At 31.4% G+C, this 15,669-nt stretch overlaps 11 non-coding genes across 11 annotated transcripts; all 11 read left to right on the top strand.

The window, feature by feature from the left end:
* The first annotated feature begins 1,064 nt into the window (after positions 1-1,064).
* TRNAI-UAU (transfer RNA isoleucine (anticodon UAU)) lies at positions 1,065-1,137 on the top strand. Its single transcript has one exon. It is a non-coding gene; the product is annotated as a tRNA-Ile (tRNA).
* Positions 1,138-2,076: 939 nt separating this feature from the next.
* Positions 2,077-2,149, top strand: TRNAI-UAU (transfer RNA isoleucine (anticodon UAU)). Its single transcript has one exon. It is a non-coding gene; the product is annotated as a tRNA-Ile (tRNA).
* A 1,322-nt stretch (positions 2,150-3,471) lies between these two features.
* On the top strand, positions 3,472-3,544 carry TRNAV-UAC (transfer RNA valine (anticodon UAC)). The gene has a single exon. It is a non-coding gene; the product is annotated as a tRNA-Val (tRNA).
* A 1,311-nt stretch (positions 3,545-4,855) lies between these two features.
* TRNAV-UAC (transfer RNA valine (anticodon UAC)) lies at positions 4,856-4,928 on the top strand. Its single transcript has one exon. It is a non-coding gene; the product is annotated as a tRNA-Val (tRNA).
* Positions 4,929-6,250: 1,322 nt separating this feature from the next.
* TRNAV-UAC (transfer RNA valine (anticodon UAC)) lies at positions 6,251-6,323 on the top strand. Its single transcript has one exon. It is a non-coding gene; the product is annotated as a tRNA-Val (tRNA).
* Positions 6,324-7,634: 1,311 nt separating this feature from the next.
* TRNAV-UAC (transfer RNA valine (anticodon UAC)) lies at positions 7,635-7,707 on the top strand. The gene has a single exon. It is a non-coding gene; the product is annotated as a tRNA-Val (tRNA).
* Positions 7,708-9,021: 1,314 nt separating this feature from the next.
* TRNAV-UAC (transfer RNA valine (anticodon UAC)) lies at positions 9,022-9,094 on the top strand. Its single transcript has one exon. It is a non-coding gene; the product is annotated as a tRNA-Val (tRNA).
* A 1,290-nt stretch (positions 9,095-10,384) lies between these two features.
* TRNAV-UAC (transfer RNA valine (anticodon UAC)) lies at positions 10,385-10,457 on the top strand. The gene has a single exon. It is a non-coding gene; the product is annotated as a tRNA-Val (tRNA).
* A 1,315-nt stretch (positions 10,458-11,772) lies between these two features.
* TRNAA-UGC (transfer RNA alanine (anticodon UGC)) lies at positions 11,773-11,845 on the top strand. Its single transcript has one exon. It is a non-coding gene; the product is annotated as a tRNA-Ala (tRNA).
* Positions 11,846-13,155: 1,310 nt separating this feature from the next.
* TRNAV-UAC (transfer RNA valine (anticodon UAC)) lies at positions 13,156-13,228 on the top strand. Its single transcript has one exon. It is a non-coding gene; the product is annotated as a tRNA-Val (tRNA).
* A 1,315-nt stretch (positions 13,229-14,543) lies between these two features.
* Positions 14,544-14,616, top strand: TRNAV-UAC (transfer RNA valine (anticodon UAC)). The gene has a single exon. It is a non-coding gene; the product is annotated as a tRNA-Val (tRNA).
* Positions 14,617-15,669: the final 1,053 nt, after the last annotated feature.

Raw genomic sequence — 15,669 nt, forward strand, 5'->3', positions numbered from 1 at the left:
TTGTATAATAAATTGGTAACAAAGTGATCATGCACATTTGTGATCATACAAACTTGGCCACCCAACATCCACCCATCTTGGTTTCATAGTGTAAGGGTTATCACATCTGCTTTACTCATGGAAGGTCCTGGGTTCAATCACTAGTGAAACCAGATTTGTCAATACTGAACTTATTCAATCTGGTCCACTTTTAAGAAGCCTTTCCTGCTAATATCCATTGTTAGATGTGTTGTTTGTTCAATTATAAACTCTGTTCTTTCTCTGCTAATGAGAATACATATTATCCTAAAATCATTTAGCTTTTAACCATAAAAACTATCATAATACAGCAAACAACTGATTAAAGAACTAAAGAAGTTTCAATTTATTTTGTTATTGTAAAAGAGATTGGTAACAAAGTGTCGTTTTTTTCTATTTAAAGCTAACATATGAATTGTAGCATCATTTCTAACTACTGTTTTCCAACCATTGAAAAAGATGCCACTCAACCCAGTATCTCCATGTAGCCATTTTTCCCAGTACTTCAATTTTCACCTGACAATGCCATTAACCATCCAATGCTGCAGAGGGTTGGTGTGATCAAGTTAATACATTAGAAGCTGCAATCATGTTATGTTGTATTATAACATTCACTCTTAGGTCATCTGTTTTCAATGAAAACAGAAATGTCTAATTTTTATCTGCAAGTTTAGCAAAAATGATGATAAATTTAACATTTGGAATGGTAGTATTTTTGTTATCCTACAAGTTTTTTTTAAGCAGTATATTTCTACAAAGTCTTACCAAAATATGCAAGCAGCTCTTGATAACAAGGCAAGAAAATACATAGCAAGACAATCTTGTTAAATCTCATGTCAGTAGAATACAAATGTTCAAGTTGCTAGAAATAATGCATATTTTTTTCAAATATAAATATTATTAGCTTGAAAAACTTTGTAAAATGTTCATTTGAAATAGATATATACAGGTTTATTTGACATTGTGCTCATTACTCTTTACTAAGTTTTAACTAAAGTTTTTGATCTTACAAGTTTGACCAACCATGTGAGAACAGCCTCCATCTTGGTTTCATAGTGTAGTGGTTATCACATCAGTTTTATACGCAGAAGGTCCTGGGTTCAATCCCCAGTGAAATCATATTTATTAATAATGACCTATACCAACAGGTATACTTTAAGGAAGGCTTTCCTGCTACTGCCCAATGTGAAATATGTTGTTTGTTCACTTACAAACTGTTTCTTCACTGCTAATGAGAATACATTTTATCTTAAAAACATTTAGCTTTCAACCATAAAAAACTATCATAATAGAGCAAACAACTGATTAAAGAACTAAAGAAGTTTCAATTTATTTTGTTATTGTAAAAGAGATTGGTAACAAAGTGTCGTTTTTTTCTATTTAAAGCTAACATATGAATTGTAGCATCATTTCTAACTACTGTTTTCCAACCATTGAAAAAGATGCTACTCAACCCAGTATCTCCATGTAGCCATTTTTCCCAGTACTTCAATTTTCACCTGACAATGCCATTAACCATCCAATGCTGCAGAGGGTTGGTGTGATCAAGTTAATACATTAGAAGCTGCAATCATGTTATGTTGTATTATAACATTCACTCTTAGGTCATCTGTTTTCAATGAAAACAGAAATGTCTAATTTTTATCTGCAAGTTTAGCAAAAATGATGATAAATTTAACATTTGGAATGGTAGTATTTTTGTTATCCTACAAGTTTTTTTAAAGCAGTATACTTGAATTATGTCATTAAAAGGCATTTTATTTCTACAAAGTCTTACCAAAATATGCAAGCAGCTCTTGATAACAAGGCAAGAAAATACATAGCAAGACAATCTTGTTAAATCTCCTGTCAGTAGAATACAAATGTTCAAGTTGCTAGAAATAATGCATATTTTTTTCAAATATAAATATTATTAGCTTGAAAAACTTTGTAAAATGTTCATTTGAAATAGATATATACAGGTTTATTTGACATTGTGCTCATTACTCTTTACTAAGTTTTAACTAAAATTTTTGATCTTGCAAGTTTGACCAACCATGTGAGAACATCCTCCGTGTTGGTTTCATAGTGTAGTGGTTATCACATCAGTTTTATACGCAGAAGGTCCTGGGTTCAATCCCCAGTGAAATCATATTTATTAATAATGACCTATACCAACAGGTATACTTTAAGGAAGGCTTTCCTGCTACTGCCCAATGTGAAATATGTTGTTTGTTCACTTACAAACTGTTTCTTCACTGCTAATGAGAATACATTTTATCTTAAAAACATTTAGCTTTCAACCATAAAAAACTATCATAATAGAGCAAACAACTGATTAAAGAACTAAAGAAGTTTCAATTTATTTTGTTATTGTATAATAAATTGGTAACAAAGTGATCATGCACATTTGTGATCATACAAACTTGGCCACCCAACATCCACCCATCTTGGTTTCATAGTGTAAGGGTTATCACATTTGCTTTACTCATGGAAGGTCCTGGGTTCAATCACTAGTGAAACCAGACTTGTCAATACTGAACTTATTCAATCTGGTCCACTTTTAAGAAGACTTTCCTGCTAATATCCATTGTTAGATGTGTTGTTTGTTCAATTATAAACTCTGTTCTTTCTCTGCTAATGAGAATACATTTTATCCTAAAATCATTTAGCTTTTAACCATAAAAACTATCATAATACAGCAAACAACTGATTAAAGAACTAAAGAAGTTTCAATTTATTTTGTTATTGTAAAAGAGATTGGTAACAAAGTGTCATTTTATTCTATTTAAAGCTAACATATGAATTGTAGCATCATTTCTAACTACTGTTTTCCAACCATTGAAAAAGATGCCACTCAACCCAGTATCTCCATGTAGCCATTTTTCCCAGTACTTCAATTTTCACCTGACAATGCCAGCAACCATCCAATGCTGCAGAGCGTTGGTGTGATCAAGTTAATACATTAATACATTAGAAGCTGCAATCATATTATGTTGTATTATAACATTCACTCTTAGATCATCTGTTTTCAATGAAAACAGAAATGTCTAATTTTTATCTGCAATTTTAGCAAAAATGATGATAAATTTAACATTTGGAATGGTAGTATTTTTGTTATCCTACAAGTTTTTTTTAAGCAGTATACTTGAATTATGTAATTAAAAGGCATTTTATTTCTACAAAGTCTTACCAAAATATGCAAGCAGCTCTTGATATCAAGGCAAAAAAATGCATAGCAAGACAATCTTGTTAAATCTCATGTCAGTAGAATACAAATGTTCAAGTTGCTAGAAATAATGCATATTTTTTTCAAATATAAATATTATTAGCTTGAAAAACTTTGTAAAATGTTCATTTGAAATAGATATATACAGGTTTATTTGACATTGTGCTCATTACTCTTTACTAAGTTTTAACTAAAATTTTTGATCTTGCAAGTTTGACCAACCATGTGAGGACAGCCTCCATCTTGGTTTCATAGTGTAGTGGTTATCACATCTGCTTTACACGCAGAAGGTCCTGGGTTCAATCCCCAGTGAAATCAAATTTATTAACAATGACTTATACCAACAGGTATACTTTAAGGAAGGCTTTCCTGCTACTGCCCAATGTGAAATATGTTGTTTGTTCACTTACAAACTGTTTCTTCACTGCTAATGAGAATACATTTTATCTTAAAAACATTTTGCTTTCAACCATAAAAAACTATCATAATAGAGCAAACAACTGATTAAAGAACTAAAGAAGTTTAAATTTATTTTGTTATTGTATAATAAATTGGTAACAAAATGATCATGCACATTTGTGATCATACAAACTTGGCCACCCATCATCCACCCATCTTGGTTTCATTGTGTAAGGGTTATCACATCTGCTTTACTCATGGAAGGTTCTGGGTTCAATCCCCAGTGAAACCAGATTTGTCAATACTGAACTTATTCAATTTGGTCCACTTTTAAGAAGCCTTTCCTGCTAATATCCAATGTTAGATGTGTTGTTTGTTCAATTATAAACTCTGTTCTTTCTCTGCTAATGAGAATACATTTTATATTAAAATCATTTAGCTTTTAACCATAAAAAATATCATAATACAGCAAACAACTGATTAAAGAACTAAAGAAGTTTCAATTTATTTTGTTATTGTAAAAGAGATTGGTAACAGTGTCATTTTTTTCTAATTAAAGCTAACATATGAATTGTAGCATCATTTCTAACTACTGTTTTCCCAACCTTTGAAAAAGATGCCACTCAACCCAGTATCTCCATGTAGCCATTTTCCCAGTACTTCAATTTTCACCTGACAATGCCAGTAACCATCCAATGCTGCAGAGGGTTGGTGTGATCAAGTTAATACATTAGAAGCTGCAATCATGTTATGTTGTATTATAACATTCACTCTTAGATCATCTGTTTTCAATGAAAACAGAAATGTCTAATTTTTATCTGCAAGTTTAGCAAAAATGATGATAAATTTAACATTTGGAATGGTAGTATTTTTGTTATCCAACAAGTTTTTTTAAAGCAGTATACTTGAATTATGTCATTAAAAGGCATTTTATTTCTACAAAGTCTTACCAAAATATGCAAGCAGCTCTTGATAACAAGGCAAGAAAATACATAGCAAGACAATCTTGTTAAATCTCATGTCAGTAGAATACAAATGTTCAAGTTGCTAGAAATAATGCTTATTTTTTCAAATATAAATATTATTAGCTTGAAAAACTTTGTAAAATGTTCATTTGAAATAGATATATACAGGTTTATTTGACATTGTGCTCATTACTCTTTACTAAGTTTTAACTAAAATTTTTGATCATGCAAGTTTGAACAACCATGTAAGAACAGCCTCCGTGTTGGTTTCATAGTGTAGTGGTAATCACATCTGCTTTACACGCAGAAGGTCCTGGGTTCAATCCCCAGTGAAATCAAATTTATTAATCGTGACCTCTACCAACAGGTATACTATAAGGAAGGCTTTCCTGCTACTGCCCAATGTGAAATATGTTGTTTGTTCACTTACAAACTGTTTCTTCACTGCTAATGAGAATACATTTTATCTTAAAAACATTTAGCCTTCAACCATAAAAAAACTATCATAATAGAGCAAACAACTGATTAAAGAACTAAAGAAGTTTCAATTTATTTTGTTATTGTATAATAAATTGGTAACAAAGTGATCATGCACATTTCTGATCATACAAACTTGGCCACCCATTGTCCACTCATCTTGGTTTTATAGTGTAAGGGTTAACACATCTGCTTTACTCATGGAAGGGCCTGGGTTCAATCCCCAGTGAAACCAGATTTGTCAATACTGTACTTATTCAACTGGTCCACTTTTAAGAAGCCTTTCCTGCTAACATCCAATGTTAGATGTGTTGTTTGTTCAATTATAAACTCTGTTCTTTCTCTGCTAATGAGAATACATTTTATCCTAAAATCATTTAGCTTTTAACCATAAAAAATAACATAATACAGCAAACAACTGATTAAAGAACTAAAGAAGTTTCAATTTATTTTGTTGTTGTAAAAGAGATTGGTAACAAAGTGTCGTTTTTTTCTATTTAAAGCTAACATATGAATTGTAGCATCATTTCTAACTACTGTTTTCCAACCATTGAAAAAGATGCCACTCAACCCAGTATCTCCATGTAGCCATTTTTCCCAGTACTTCAATTTTCACCTGACAATGCCAGCAACCATCCAATGCTGCAGAGCGTTGGTGTGATCAAGTTAATACATTAATACATTAGAAGCTGCAATCATATTATGTTGTATTATAACATTCACTCTTAGATCATCTGTTTTCAATGAAAACAGAAATGTCTAATTTTTATCTGCAATTTTAGCAAAAATGATGATAAATTTAACATTTGGAATGGTAGTATTTTTGTTATCCTACAAGTTTTTTTTAAGCAGTATACTTGAATTATGTAATTAAAAGGCATTTTATTTCTACAAAGTCTTACCAAAATATGCAAGCAGCTCTTGATATCAAGGCAAAAAAATGCATAGCAAGACAATCTTGTTAAATCTCATGTCAGTAGAATACAAATGTTCAAGTTGCTAGAAATAATGCATATTTTTTTCAAATATAAATATTATTAGCTTGAAAAACTTTGTAAAATGTTCATTTGAAATAGATATATACAGGTTTATTTGACATTGTGCTCATTACTCTTTACTAAGTTTTAACTAAAATTTTTGATCTTGCAAGTTTGACCAACCATGTGAGGACAGCCTCCATCTTGGTTTCATAGTGTAGTGGTTATCACATCTGCTTTACACGCAGAAGGTCCTGGGTTCAATCCCCAGTGAAATCAAATTTATTAACAATGACTTATACCAACAGGTATACTTTAAGGAAGGCTTTCCTGCTACTGCCCAATGTGAAATATGTTGTTTGTTCACTTACAAACTGTTTCTTCACTGCTAATGAGAATACATTTTATCTTAAAAACATTTTGCTTTCAACCATAAAAAACTATCATAATAGAGCAAACAACTGATTAAAGAACTAAAGAAGTTTAAATTTATTTTGTTATTGTATAATAAATTGGTAACAAAATGATCATGCACATTTGTGATCATACAAACTTGGCCACCCATCATCCACCCATCTTGGTTTCATTGTGTAAGGGTTATCACATCTGCTTTACTCATGGAAGGTTCTGGGTTCAATCCCCAGTGAAACCAGATTTGTCAATACTGAACTTATTCAATTTGGTCCACTTTTAAGAAGCCTTTCCTGCTAATATCCAATGTTAGATGTGTTGTTTGTTCAATTATAAACTCTGTTCTTTCTCTGCTAATGAGAATACATTTTATATTAAAATCATTTAGCTTTTAACCATAAAAAATATCATAATACAGCAAACAACTGATTAAAGAACTAAAGAAGTTTCAATTTATTTTGTTATTGTAAAAGAGATTGGTAACAGTGTCATTTTTTTCTAATTAAAGCTAACATATGAATTGTAGCATCATTTCTAACTACTGTTTTCCCAACCTTTGAAAAAGATGCCACTCAACCCAGTATCTCCATGTAGCCATTTTCCCAGTACTTCAATTTTCACCTGACAATGCCAGTAACCATCCAATGCTGCAGAGGGTTGGTGTGATCAAGTTAATACATTAGAAGCTGCAATCATGTTATGTTGTATTATAACATTCACTCTTAGATCATCTGTTTTCAATGAAAACAGAAATGTCTAATTTTTATCTGCAAGTTTAGCAAAAATGATGATAAATTTAACATTTGGAATGGTAGTATTTTTGTTATCCAACAAGTTTTTTTAAAGCAGTATACTTGAATTATGTCATTAAAAGGCATTTTATTTCTACAAAGTCTTACCAAAATATGCAAGCAGCTCTTGATAACAAGGCAAGAAAATACATAGCAAGACAATCTTGTTAAATCTCATGTCAGTAGAATACAAATGTTCAAGTTGCTAGAAATAATGCTTATTTTTTCAAATATAAATATTATTAGCTTGAAAAACTTTGTAAAATGTTCATTTGAAATAGATATATACAGGTTTATTTGACATTGTGCTCATTACTCTTTACTAAGTTTTAACTAAAATTTTTGATCATGCAAGTTTGAACAACCATGTAAGAACAGCCTCCGTGTTGGTTTCATAGTGTAGTGGTAATCACATCTGCTTTACACGCAGAAGGTCCTGGGTTCAATCCCCAGTGAAATCAAATTTATTAATCGTGACCTCTACCAACAGGTATACTATAAGGAAGGCTTTCCTGCTACTGCCCAATGTGAAATATGTTGTTTGTTCACTTACAAACTGTTTCTTCACTGCTAATGAGAATACATTTTATCTTAAAAACATTTAGCCTTCAACCATAAAAAAACTATCATAATAGAGCAAACAACTGATTAAAGAACTAAAGAAGTTTCAATTTATTTTGTTATTGTATAATAAATTGGTAACAAAGTGATCATGCACATTTCTGATCATACAAACTTGGCCACCCATTGTCCACTCATCTTGGTTTTATAGTGTAAGGGTTATCACATCTGCTTTACTCATGGAAGGGCCTGGGTTCAATCCCCAGTGAAACCAGATTTGTCAATACTGTACTTATTCAACTGGTCCACTTTTAAGAAGCCTTTCCTGCTAACATCCAATGTTAGATGTGTTGTTTGTTCAATTATAAACTCTGTTCTTTCTCTGCTAATGAGAATACATTTTATCCTAAAATCATTTAGCTTTTAACCATAAAAAATAACATAATACAGCAAACAACTGATTAAAGAACTAAAGAAGTTTCAATTTATTTTGTTGTTGTAAAAGAGATTGGTAACAAAGTGTCGTTTTTTTCTATTTAAAGCTAACATATGAACTGTAGCATCATTTCTAACTACTGTTTTCCCAACCGTTGAAAAAGATGCCACTCAACCCAGTATCTCCATGTAGCCATTTTTTCCAGTACTTCAATTTTCACCTGACAATGCCAGCAACCATCCAATGCTGCAGAGCGTTGGCGTGATCAAGTTAATACATTAGAAGCTGCAATCATATTATGTTGTATTATAACATTCACTCTTAGATCATCTGTTTTCAATGAAAACAGAAATGTCTAATTTTTATCTGCAAGTTTAGCAAAAATGATGATAAATTTAACATTTGGAATGGTAGTATTTTTGTTATCCTACAAGTTTTTTTAAGCAGTATACTTGAATTATGTCATTAAAAGGCATTTTATTTCTACAAAGTCTTACCAAAATATGCAAGCAGCTCTTGATAACAAGGCAAGAAAATACATAGCAAGACAATCTTGTTAAATCTCATGTCAGTAGAATACAAATGTTCAAGTTGCTAGAAATAATGCATATTTTTTTCAAATATAAATATTATTAGCTTGAAAAACTTTGTAAAATGTTCATTTGAAATAGATATATACAGGTTTATTTGACATTGTGCTCATTACTCTTTACTAAGTTTTAACTAAAATTTTTGATCTTGCAAGTTTGACCAACCATGTAAGAACAGCCTCCGTCTTGGTTTCTTAGTGTAGTGGTAATCACATCTGCTTTACACGCAGAAAGTCCTGGGTTCAATCCCCAGTGAAATCAAATTTATTAATCATGACCTCTACCAACAGGTATACTATAAGGAAGGCTTTCCTGCTACTGCCCAATGTGAAATATGTTGTTTGTTCACTTACAAACTGTTTCTTCACTGCTAATGAGAATACAATTTATCTTAAAAACATTTAGCTTTCAACCGTAAAAAAACTATCATAATAGAGCAAACAACTGATTAAAGAACTAAAGAAGTTTCAATTTATTTTGTTATTGTATAATAAATTGGTAACAAAGTGATCATGCACATTTCTGATCATACAAACTTGGCCACCCATTGTCCACTCATCTTGGTTTCATAGTGTAAGGGTTATCACATCTGCTTTACTCATGGAAGGGTCTGGGTTCAATCCCCAGTGAAACCAGATTTGTCAATACTGAACTTATTCAACTGGTCCACTTTTAAGAAGCCTTTCCTGCTAATATCCAATGTTAGATATGTTGTTTGTTCAATTGTAAACTCTGTTCTTTCTCTGCTAATGAGAATATATTTTATCCTAAATTCATTTAGCTTTTAACCATAAAAAATATCATAACTAAAGAAGTTTCATTTTATTATGTTATTGTAAAAGAGATTGGTAACAAAGTGTCGTTTTTTTCTATTTAAAGCTAACATATGAATTGTAGCATCATTTCTAACTACTGTTTCCCAACCTTTGAAAAAGATGCCACTCAACCCAGTATCTCCATGTAGCCATTTTTCCCAGTACTTCAATTTTTACCTGACAATGCCAGCAACCATCAAATGCTGCAGAGCGTTGGTGTGATCAAGTTAATACATTAGAAGCTGCAATCATGTTATGTTGTATTATAACATTCACTCTTAAGTCATCTGTTTTCAATGAAAACAGAAATGTCTAATTTTTATCTGCAAGTTTAGTAAAAATGATGATAAATTTAACATTTGGAATGGTAGTATTTTTGTTAATCTACAAGTTTTTTTAAGCAGTATACTTGAATTATGTCATTAAAAGGCATTTTATTTCTACAAAGTCTTACCAAAATATGCAAGCAGCTCTTGATAACAAGGCAAGAAAACACATAGCAAGACAATCTTGTTAAATCTCTTGTCAGTAGAATACAAATGTACAAGTTGCTAGAAATAAGGGATATTTTTTTCAAATATAAATATTATTAGCTTGAAAAACTTTGTAAAATGTTTCATTTGAAATAGCTATATACAGGTTTAGTTGACATTGTGCTCATTACTCTTTACTAAGTTTTAACTGAAATTTTTGATCATGCAAGTTTGACCAACCATGTAAGTACAGCCTCCGTCTTGGTTTCATAGTGTAGTGGTAATCACACCTGCTTTACACACAGAAGGTCCTGGGTTCAATCTCCAGTGAAATCAAATTTATTAATCATGACCTCTACCAACAGGTATACTATAAGGAAGGCTTTCCTGCTACTGCCCAATGTGAAATATGTTGTTTGTTCACTTGCAAACTGTTTCTTCACTGCTAATGAGAATACAATTTATCTTAAAAACATTTAGCCTTCAACCATAAAAAAACTATCATAATAGAGCAAACAACTGATTAAAGAACTAAAGAAATTTCTATTTATTTTGTTATTGAACAATAAATTGGTAACAAAGTGATCATGCACATTTCTGATCATACAAACTTGGCCAACCATGGTCCCCTCATCTTGGTTTCATAGTGTAAGGGTTATCACATTTGCTTTACTCATGGAAGGTCCTGGGTTCAATCCCCAGTGAAACCAGATTTGTCAATACTGAACTTATTCATCTGGTCCACTTTTAAGAAGCCTTTCCTGCTAACATCCAATGTTAGATGTGTTGTTTATTCAATTATAAACTCCGTTCTTTCTCTGCTAATGAGAATACATTTTATCCTAAAATCATTTAGCTTTTAACCATAAAAAATAACATAATACAGCAAACAACTGATTAAAGAACTAAAGAAGTTTCAATTTATTTTGTTGTTGTAAAAGAGATTGGTAACAAAGTGTCGTTTTTTTCTATTTAAAGCTAACATATGAATTGTAGCATCATTTCTAACTACTGTTTTCCCAACCGTTGAAAAAGATGCCACTCAACCCAGTATCTCCATGTAGCCATTTTTCCCAGTACTTCAATTTTCACCTGACAATGCCAGCAACCATCCAATGCTGCAGAGCATTGGTGTGATCAAGTTAATACATTAGAAGCTGCAATCATATTATGTTGTATTATAACATTCACTCTTAGATCATCTGTTTTCAATGAAAACAGAAATGTCTAATTTTTATCTGCAAGTTTAGCAAAAATGATGATAAATTTAACATTTGGAATGGTAGTATTTTTATTATCCTACAAGTTTTTTTTAAGCAGTATACTTGAATTATGTCATTAAAAGGCATTTTATTTCTACAAAGTCTTACCAAAATATACAAGCAGCTCTTGATAACAAGGCAAGAAAATACATAGCAAGACAATCTTGTTAAATCTCATGTCAGTAGAATACAAATGTTCAAGTTGCTAGAAATAATGCATATTTTTTTCAAATATAAATATTATTAGCTTGAAAAACTTTGTAAAATGTTCATTTGAAATAGATATATACAGGTTTATTTGACATTGTGCTCATTACTCTTTACTAAGTTTTAACTAAAATTTTTGATCTTGCAAGTTTGACCAACCAGGTGAGAAGAGCTTCCATCTTGGTTTCATAGTGTAGTGGTTATCACATCTGCTTTGCACGCAGAAAGTCCTGGGTTCAATCCCCAGTGAAATCATATTTATTAATAATGACCTATACCAACAGGTATACTTTAAGGAAGGCTTTCCTGCTACTGCCCAATGTGAAATATGTTGTTTGTTCACTTACAAACTGTTTCTTCACTGCTAATGAGAATACATTTTATCTTAAAAACTTTTAGCTTTCAAACGCAAAAAACTATCATAATAGAGCAAACAACTGATTAAAAGAACTAAAGAAGTTTCAATTTATTTTGTTATTGTATAATAAATTGGTAACAAAGTGATCATGCACATTTCTGATCATACAAACTTGGCCACCCATGGTCCCCTCATCTTGGTTTCATAGTGTAAGGGTTATCACATTTGCTTTACTCATGGAAGGTCCTGGGTTCAATCCCCAGTGAAACCAGATTTGTCAATACTGAACTTATTCATCTGGTCCACTTTTAAGAAGCCTTTCCTGCTAACATCCAATGTTAGATGTGTTGTTTATTCAATTATAAACTCTGTTCTTTCTCTGCTAATGAGAATACATTTTATCCTAAAATCATTTAGCTTTTAACCATAAAAAATAACATAATACAGCAAACAACTGATTAAAGAACTAAAGAAGTTTCAATTTATTTTGTTGTTGTAAAAGAGATTGGTAACAAAGTGTCGTTTTTTTCTATTTAAAGCTAACATATGAATTGTAGCATCATTTCTAACTACTGTTTTCCCAACCATTGAAAAAGATGCCACTCAACCCAGTATCTCCATGTAGCCATTTTTCCCAGTACTTCAATTTTCACCTGACAATGCCAGTAACCATCCAATGCTGCAGAGCGTTGGTGTGATCAAGTTTATACATTAGAAGCTGCAATCATATGTTGTTATATAACATTCACTCTTAGGTCATCTGTTTTCAATGAAAACAGAAATGTCTAATTTTTATCTGCAAGTTTAGCAAAAATGATGATAAATTTAACATTTGGAATGGTAGTATTTTTGTTATCCTACAAGTTTTTTTTAAGCAGTATACTTGAATTATGTCATTAAAAGGCATTTTATTTCTACAGTCTTCCCAAATTATGCAAGCAGCTCTTGATAACAAGGCAAGAAAATACATAGCAAGACAATCTTGTTAAATCTCATGTCAGTAGAATACAAATGTTCAAGTTGCTAGAAATAATGCAGATTTTTTTCAAATATAAATATTATTAGCTTGAAAAACTTTGTAAAATGTTCATTTGAAATAGATATATACAGGTTTATTTGACATTGTGCTCATTACTCTTTACTAAGTTTTAACTAAAATTTTTGATCTTGCAAGTTTGACCAACCATGTGAGAACAGCCTCCATCTTGGTTTCATAGTGTAGTGGTTATCACTACTGCTTTACACGCAGAAGGTCCTGGGTTCAATCCCCAGTGAAATCATATTTATTAATAATGACCTATACCAACAGGTATACTTTAAGGAAGGCTTTCCTGCTACGGCCCAATGTGAAATATGTTGTTTGTTCACTTACAAACTGTTTCTTCACTGCTAATGAGAATACATTTTATCTTAAAAACTTTTAGCTTTCAACCATAAAAAACTATCATAATAGAGCAAACAACTGATTAAAAGAACTAAAGAAGTTTCATTTTATTTTGTTATTGTATAATAAATTGGTAACAAAGTGATCATGCACATTTCTGATCATACAAACTTGGCCACCCATTGTCCGCTCATCTTGGTTTCATAGTGTAAGGGTTATCACATCTGCTATCCTCATGGAAGGGCCTGGGTTCAATCCCCAGTGAAACCAGATTTGTCAATACTGAACTTATTCAACTGGTCCACTTTTAAGAAGCCTTTCCTGCTAATATCCAATGTTAGATATGTTGTTTGTTCAATTATAAACTCTGTTCTTTCTCTGCTAATGAGAATACATTTTATCCTAAATTCATTTAGCTTTTAACCATAAAAAATATCATAATACAGCAAACATCTGATTCAAGAACTAAAGAAATTTCATTTTATTATGTTATTGTAAAAGAGATTGGTAACAAAGTGTCGTTTTTTTCTATTTAAAGCTAACATATGAATTGTAGCATCATTTCTAACTACTGTTTTCCCAACCTTTGAAAAAGATGCCACTCAACCCAGTATCTCCATGTAGCCATTTTTCCCAGTACTTCAATTTTTACCTGACAATGCCAGCAACCATCCAATGCTGCAGAGCGTTGGTGTGATCAAGTTAATACATTAGAAGCTGCAATCATGTTATGTTGTATTATAACATTCACTCTTAAGTCATCTGTTTTCAATGAAAACAGAAATGTCTAATTTTTATCTGCAAGTTTAGTAAAAATGATGATAAATTTAACATTTGGAATGGTAGTATTTTTGTTAATCTACAAGTTTTTTTAAGCAGTATACTTGAATTATGTCATTAAAAGGCATTTTATTTCTACAAAGTCTTACCAAAATATGCAAGCAGCTCTTGATAACAAGGCAAGAAAACACATAGCAAGACAATCTTGTTAAATCTCTTGTCAGTAGAATACAAATGTACAAGTTGCTAGAAATAAGGCATATTTTTTTCAAATATAAATATTATTAGCTTGAAAAACTTTGTAAAATGTTTCATTTGAAATAGCTATATACAGGTTTAGTTGACATTGTGCTCATTACTCTTTACTAAGTTTTAACTGAAATTTTTGATCATGCAAGTTTGACCAACCATGTAAGTACAGCCTCCGTCTTGGTTTCATAGTGTAGTGGTAATCACACCTGCTTTACACACAGAAGGTCCTGGGTTCAATCTCCAGTGAAATCAAATTTATTAATCATGACCTCTACCAACAGGTATACTATAAGGAAGGCTTTCCTGCTACTGCCCAATGTGAAATATGTTGTTTGTTCACTTGCAAACTGTTTCTTCACTGCTAATGAGAATACAATTTATCTTAAAAACATTTAGCCTTCAACCATAAAAAAACTATCATAATAGAGCAAACAACTGATTAAAGAACTAAAGAAATTTCTATTTATTTTGTTATTGAACAATAAATTGGTAACAAAGTGATCATGCACATTTCTGATCATACAAACTTGGCCAACCATTGTCCACTCATCTTGGTTTCATAGTGTAAGGGTTATCACATCTGCTTCACTCGTGGAAGGTCCTTGGTTCAATCCCCAGTAAAACTGGATTTGTCAATACTTTACTTATTCAACTGGTCCACTTTTAAGAAGCCTTTCCTGCTAACATCCAATGTTAGATGTGTTGTTTGTTCAATTATAAACTCTGTTCTTTCTCTGCTAATGAGAATACATTTTATCCTAAAATCATTTAGCTTTTAACCATAAAAAATAACATAATACAGCAAACAACTGATTAAAGAACTAAAAAAGTTTCAATTTATTTTGTTGTTGTAAGAGAGATTGGTAACAAAGTGTAGTTTTTTTCTATTTAAAGCTAACATATGAATTGTAGCATCATTTCTAACTACTGTTTTCCCAACCGTTGAAAAAGATGCCACTCAACCCAGTATCTCCATGTAGCCATTTTTCCCAGTACTTCAATTTTCACCTGACAATGCCAGCAACCATCCAATGCTGCAGAGCGTTGGTGTGATCAAGTTAATACATTAGAAGCTGCAATCATATTATGTTGTATTATAACATTCACTCTTAGATCATCTGTTTTCAATGAAAACAGAAATGTCTAATTTTTATCTGCAAGTTTAGCAAAAATGATGATAAATTTAACATTTGGAATGGTAGTATTTTTGTTATCCTACAAGTTTTTTTTAAGCAGTATATTTCTACAAAGTCTTACCAAAATATGCAAGCAGCTCTTGATAACAAGGCAAGAAAATACATAGCA

Source organism: Taudactylus pleione, unplaced genomic scaffold, assembly GCF_031769625.1.
Source record: "Taudactylus pleione unplaced genomic scaffold, aTauple2 ptg000085l, whole genome shotgun sequence".
Taxonomy (NCBI): Eukaryota; Metazoa; Chordata; class Amphibia; order Anura; family Myobatrachidae; genus Taudactylus; species Taudactylus pleione.